We start from the raw sequence: 7,536 nt of genomic DNA, 5'->3' as shown, positions 1-7,536 counted from the left end.
TATCCAAATAAAGACCAACCTGGCTTTAGAACGGGTCGATTGGGACTCCACCGATATGAACATCTTATAGTTCTTGTATTCTTCCTTCTCCTCTAAGCCTAACCTTTCTTCTTCCTCTTGGGCTTGGTTGCTCTTCCAGTTGCTCAAGTGGCACTTCCTCATCAATTACGAGTATTACCATAAGCCCCACACAAATTCACTATAGCATGCATTGTTCCCAAAAATTGAGTGGTGAGTTGGGTGTCCTTAAATCATATCATCGTGTGAATGAAACCCGTACTCAAAATCCCATAAAAGTGTGCTAAACGGGTCACCAAATGTCCCACCCCTCCCCCTAATTGGACTCCCGACACATGAGTTGATTGTTGTTCCACCCATAAACCTTGCCAACATATAAGGAATGTTGTAAAGCACCCCTGGTATGATGAGGCTTCTTAGATACAAAATACTTTTGGAGGGAAATTTGGTACCATGCTTTTTATAATTGGTGATAAAAGTGGTGAGGGGGTAGGAACTGGTGAATTGGTGACCGAATGTGACCTTCTTGAGAATTCCTGGAGTCATAATTATGATTAGCAATGGTTCTCTAAAATTCAACATCTATTGTTCCCGTGGTAAAGTCTCCAGAACAAGCTCATAGAAACAAGGGAAAGTAAGGTGATCCCGTTTCATCCTCCAAATATAAACCCATTCTCCCACTACTAGAAAAACAGCCTTTTACAACGCTCATTGCGCGTCGTAAAAGGCTCAGACGACGCGCAAATGCGCGTCAAGGAAGACCCTGTCATAAAGAGAGACGACACGCTTTTGCGCGTCGTCTATAGACGACGCGCATTTACGACGCTCATTTACGACGCACGTTTACGACACACAATGCGTATCAAGGAAAGCACTGTCATAAAGAAAGACGACACGCATTCGCGTGTCGTGACCTTACGACGCGCGTGTTAATGACACGCCATGCGTATCAAGAAAGCCCCTGTCAAGAAAGGCCATGTCATAAATGAAGATGACACATATTTTTGCGTATCGTAAATTTAAATGTTTTAAAAAAATATTTATATATGTATTAGTTTTTAAATTAAATTTTCATTTAATGTCTCATAATAAAAATAAAATACCATATACAAAAAATACAATACATTGCATAAAATTTAATGTCATACAATTCTATTTCTTACAATATATAAATTAAATTTACATTGTTATTAAGAGGTTTTCCCTAACAATATAACCTAATACTACATTGCTATAAAGGGGCACCTTCTTGTTTAAGTAACTTGTCATTAAGGTGTCTGAAGAAGCTCTAAAACCCTTCATCATGTCTCTTAGCTTCAATATCAATCCCAACTCTTTATCAAGAACAACACGGAAATCCTACACAATAATCATGTCAGTTGTATAATATCAATTTCAACTAATTAATAATGCACATGGTATGTATGAAAGTGGAATCAACCATATTCAAATCAATATCAACTAATCAATAATCATGTCAGTTGTACAATATCAACTAATCAATAATCAATATCAACTACACCACAACACAACTAACACAAAGATATTAGCCACTTTTTTTGCATCAGAAAACAAAATGAACTTAACAAACCTGCAAATCAAGAGAAGTCATGAATGAACCTGTATAAACTCTAAAAAAAGAAAGCAAGTAAAGTTAACAGATTAGATAAAGTACTAGACAGAAAAATACAAGAGTGAATTATTATAAATAAGAATAGAACAAAGTAGTATGTAACAGTTACTTGTTGAAACTAACTTATTATATACTGTTTGTAGATTTTTTGAAAATTAAGGCACAAGTTTCAGCCATAGCAGAGGAGATTGGTAGCATGTTTGTAGATTGGTATATTTTCAACAGGTAAAGGCTCCTTCTTCATAGGATATGGGAGTAAAGTTTTGATGACCTGTAACATTTCATATAGCAATATCAAGTAAATCAGCTGGCAGATATTAAAAGTTAAAAGTATACAAACTAATCGAATATTCATTTACCATTATTCATATATATATATATATATATATATATATATATATATATATATATATATATATATATATATACGGACGAAAGTCATGTCCCCAATGACTACAACAATGTGCTTCCTGAAAATTCAAAAAGATATGAAATTTAAATTTTCAAAATTATATTTCTTTATAAAAACTAAGAAAAAAAGAGTGAGTGTACATCAATTGAGATCAAGGAAAGACGTCCAGCATGGTGGCATTTTTCAAGTTTTGACACAAATTTTTGCTTTTGGAGACTTTTTCTGGTGTAATATACAATACTTTAAGATCCCCTTCTCCCTTTTCAAGAGCTTTGTATATAAACTTCACTAGTTGGTGAGGTAAGCATAGATGCTAGGATCCCTAATGCAGTTAACCCCATGACCTAAAGCAAAAAAAATCTTAATTAGAGTTTATAATCAGGTAATCAATAGTAAAGGATATAGAATATTAACAAAAACAAAAATAAGCATCTGATCCTAAATAAGAGAAAGTAAAGGACAAACAACAAGAGCAATTCCATGATGTAAACCAGATGGAAGTTGATAGCATAGACTTTTGCCTCCACCAGCAACCATGATCACAAGAACATCTCTCCCACTCATGATTGCATTAATGATCTGATACATGAGTATCAACCTCACGCTGGTTAGCACAATAAGTGGGAATGCCAAAAATATTGAATCTGATATCATCAGCTCTATGATCCCTGAGAACTTCAATCTTGCCCACCTGAAAATCACCAGCACCCAATACATGAACCTAATGAAAAATAGGTTAGCCACTTAATCAAATTTATCAAGCCACAAAATGACAAAAAAAAAACTAAAAAATATTTAAAAGAACTGTTTCTTTCTGAAAACTTAATCAAATATATATCCTCTCTACATACAAAAAACCATCTTTCTTTTTACACAATTTCAATATCAGCAATCATGCAGATTGAAATCTTTGGTTGGTGCTTTCTTCAATCCCAAAGAATTCAATGCGATTCTTCCTGACAGCCATTTGAGGTGGCACTTTTACAGAATGATTTGCAGCCTCCATGACCTCACTATACTCATGATAATCCTTTCTGATTCTCCACAAGATCTCTGCACATCTCTTCATGGAGGGTCTTAATTGTCTGGTGGGGGCCAGACACTATCTGGCCAGTTTCAGCACCTTCTCCACCACCATCAGAGCTGTCGGATTCCTCCTTAGCTTTGGATCCATCGCCAACACCACCTCCCCTCCTTTTAGTCTCTGCAACGCCTGCATTGCATTGCAACCAAACACATTTTGCCTTTTAAGCTTTTTAATCAATGAACACATATATTTGTAATATCAGAAACACTAACCCATTTTGTTGTCAATTTCTCATTAGGAGCTTTATTTATCTCAATCGGTAGTCTTCCAGTCACCATCTCCACAAGCAAAACCCCAAAAGAGTAAACATCACTCCTATCAGTAAGCTGATAAGTACTCAGATATTCAGGATCCAACTACCCTGCAGTTCCTTTCACTTGAGTTGATATATGAGTGGCTCCTGGATCTTCAACACTTATTCGTGCAAATCCAAAATCAGCCACTTTTGCACGTAGTTTATCCGTAATCAGTATATTAGATGATTTTATATCTCTGTGGATTATTGGTAGATCTGAAAAAGAAAAACCGGTTGTTAAAGACTTCTTGATATTTCAATCTTTCAAGAATGTTAACTGAAGGATACCTGTATACGTATGCAAATATGTAATTACATGAGCTACATCGATCATGATATCCAGACGCTCTCTAATTTCAAGGCCACTTCCACATTTACCTGAAAAGGATCAATTCTATGCATATAAACTTCATGCACAAAGTGAAAATACGAAATTGCCCTTTTGAAGAAAGTAATGGATTTACCATCTAAATGTTCACGAAGTGTACCATTGGCGACGTATTCTACCAAAATCATACGATCTTCTCCATGCTCTATATATCCATAGAATCTGACAAGATTTAGATGTTCAATCTTTGATAATGTTTGTATTTCATTTCTGAACTCCACTGGTGTCCCTCTTTCAAAATTGTCCTGCCATAAGAAATAAGCAGCAGAAACATCTTAATATTGAGACTAGATTTACAAGAAGCATAAGTAAATGCATTGATCAATTTAGTCACAAATTGATATAAATCTTTGTTTACAAGGGTATTTGGCATTTATGCTACCAACAAAAAGGTCTAAATGTATCTTATTTCTGTTACGGAGGCAGTGTTAGTTTTCTATTTAATAGAAAATCCAACCTTTTTTGCACGCTTTACAGCAACGATGGATCCATTTTTCAAGGTTACTTTATACACGATACCAAATCCTCCTTGTCCGATTATATTTGAGGCAGAGAAATTTCCAGTTGCCTTAGAAATATCTTCAAAGGATAACTCAGGAAGAAACACCAATATTTAGGAAGTTCAGAAGCTAGGTCAGAAAGGAATTGTCAAAAACACAAATTTTATGATAGTTTATAGTCGGAGATCGTGATTTATATCAAGTTGTTTCTCCTATAGCAATCTATAATAAATCTATGAAACAATCAATAACCAATTTCACCAACACAAGCATGAAATCGAACTTTTCTTTTTGACAACATAATAATCGAGATCAGCTTCAAGTGAGAACGATTTTCAACTCCAATCAAGTAGATAACCCCAAAATAAACCCAGATTTAACAAAAACAACTGACCTGCTGTCCCCGAGGATGATGACTTTTGGAAGCGTTTGGCATCGTAATTTAAAATAAGAGACGTTAACCAAAACTCTTAAATCTGTAGAGCGACAACTGATTGCGACTTTTTAGGGTTTGTTGAAAGACCTGTGGTGGTGTAGTGGTGGTTCTGGGCTGTTGTGAAGGCAGTATGGTGGTGGCTCAGGGCTGGTGTTGTGGTGCGATGTTGTAACGGTGGAGTCTGAAAGCAAACACAAGTTGTGATGGAAGCTATTGTTGTTGGTGATGTCTGATTCATCAAAAGAAAATCATTCTTCGATCAATCTTCTATTTTGTGAAAGAAGATATTACTATTTCAAATGTGTTATGTTTGATTAGGGTTTGCACATAGAAGGAAGTGAAAGTCGATCGGAGAGGAAGGGGTTTGCAGAGAGAAAGAAGGGAGATAATGAAGGCGATTTGGCGGGTATAGAGAGTAGAGAGGAAGAGGAAGCGGGTGTTCAAAATTTTGGGGGATTTAGTTTCCCCCTTACCTATCAAGGAGTCCCAGAAACGCGCGTTTATTAAAATTATAAAGCAACATTTGTACAGGACGCCCTTTTTATTATAGGTGCCCTCCGTGTTTTTAATATTTTTACATGAGACACTAATTTAAGGGCACTCAGTAATGCGCGACCTAAATCCTTAAAATTTTTGAAGAGATGACACTTTTTGAATGTCGCTCTCTAATGTGTAATTTAAATCAAAGAGCGTCGTGTTTTGCGCGTCGTAAAAGGGTCTTTTTCTTGTAGTGTCCACACGAATTTCACCAAGCTGCACTCTCTATACTCCCTACCCAAGCATAATGGAAGTTCCCAAGGGTATGCCGGGTCCACCTTTCACTCCTCAAAATTGACTGTAGAAAAGAACTCAACCGACAGTTCGCGATACACAGTCTCTTGGATCATAAAAAAATTACACCAAGCATGAAATACAAAAAAAACCCATTCCCTTCGTATCTTTTCATACAATACCTTTCCACTTGCTCCCTCACTCCAACTCCACTCAACCAAGCCCAATTAGTTATTGGGGCGATAGCAAATTCGCGGTTGTGCAACCAACCCAACCAATTCGTGTAATTATTCAAGATATAATGTGAAATGTCTTGAGGGACTTGATAAAGCGGGTGAAGATTTGAGACATCAACCTCTCCTTGTGCTTAAGAATTTTCTCTTCGAGGTGCCATTGTACTAAAAAAAAGCAAAAGCAAAACAAACCAATGCAGTTAAACACAACAAAAACGAAAGGGCATGAAGTCCAGTTTTCACGTCGAGAAGCCCAAGCTTCACTTCATGACATCGATGCGATAGCTTTCTGAGATTGTTCATGGGTTACGTCACATTGAACCAAATACATCCATATGGTTTTGTCTACAGACAAACCAAGGCTAAGAATTACACATGCAATCCCAATTTTTTAGAAGAATTCATGAATTTTGACTCTAAGAACGCTAAAGTCGAACCTTGACTTTCAAGCATAAAATTAGAAAAATTAAAGGATATGGATGGAGATTCATACCATGATTTTGGAATTAAACAAGAAATTATGAACAAAACAAGAAATTGCAACCAACAATCAAAGTGGGGACCAAAGGGCGGAGTAATTCGTGCTTCTCATGTCGTAAGTGGTATAAACAAATGAGGTTCAAATGGTTTTGTTTTAAGTATAAAGGAATTGGTCCCTGCTTTGTCATGTCGTGATTCCTAAAGGTCATGTCGTGAGTTTTAAACTGGAAAACGAAATCAGGACTCACTTAAATCCCCACGTCATGGCAATACAAAGCCACATCGTGGGTACAGAATTTTGTTAAAAATCCAAATTTGTTTTCTTTAAAAATAGTAAAACTTTCACCACTTACTAATTGGATCCCACACTTTATTTAAGCAGAAGAGAATTACTAATCCTATGAAATAAATCAAAGAATGAAAATAAAATAAACTAAAAAGGAAAAGGAAATAAAAATGCAAACGGAGCTCGGGTTGCCTCTCATGAAGTGGTTCTTTTGATGGAGTCATGAGCCGTACTCCTTTCAACTTTACATTGTGCCGGTTGGGAGAAAAATCTCCATGTTCTCCTTCATCTCGAGGCATTTCCTCTTGTATCCCCGCAACCCGACTTCTATAAGCTTTCTTTGAATTTTCCTTCTTCCTCGAATTGGCGCTTGAATCTAACTTGTGTTTTATTTCTTGAGTGTTTTCAGCTACCTTGCTTTTCGATTCCACCTCCATTTTTTCGATATTGGTCTTCTTGCTATCTTGATTCTCCTCTTCTACACTTAAACCAAATTCTTCATCTTCATTAGCCTCCTCAACTCGAGCTTCTAGTGTGGTAAAAGTAAAAACTTCAAAGATCATAGGAATTGAGGCTTTGGGCTTCATAGGTTTCACTTCCTCTATCATTTTTAGCTTCTTCCTAACTTTCAACTCTTCTTCCATCAGCTTTTCCAATTCTTCAAGATAATTATCTTCATTTACCTTGTCCATGTGAAATACTTCACCTTGTGCTCTTAAATTCTTGGACCTTTCATCAACTTTGAATGTAATCTCCTCCTTCCCCACTCATAATGTAGTCTTAGACTCTCGAATTTATACTAAGGCTTTGGTGGTATTGAGTAGTAGGCATCTAAGAATGATGGGTACATCTTCATCCTCTTTCATATCTAAGACAACAAAATCAATTGGAAAAATGAATTTTCCAATTTTAACCAATAAACCTTCTACTATGCCTCGAGGATAAGTCATCGAACGTTTTGCCATATGGATCGCCATTTTTGTGGTCTTCAATTCTG

The 7,536-nt window shown here is 36.2% G+C and overlaps 1 pseudogene; it reads right to left on the bottom strand.

Moving 5' to 3' along the window:
• Window positions 1-2,955: 2,955 nt before the first annotated feature.
• LOC145098460 (calmodulin-binding receptor-like cytoplasmic kinase 2) lies at window positions 2,956-7,231 on the bottom strand (annotated as a pseudogene).
• Between the last annotated feature and the right edge of the window lie 305 nt (window positions 7,232-7,536).

The sequence above is a fragment of the Lactuca serriola genome, chromosome 4, assembly GCF_051521515.1.
Source record: "Lactuca serriola cultivar US96UC23 chromosome 4, Lser_US96UC23_V15, whole genome shotgun sequence".
NCBI lineage: Eukaryota > Viridiplantae > Streptophyta > Magnoliopsida > Asterales > Asteraceae > Lactuca > Lactuca serriola.
This window is presented reverse-complemented; position numbering and strand designations above follow the sequence as displayed.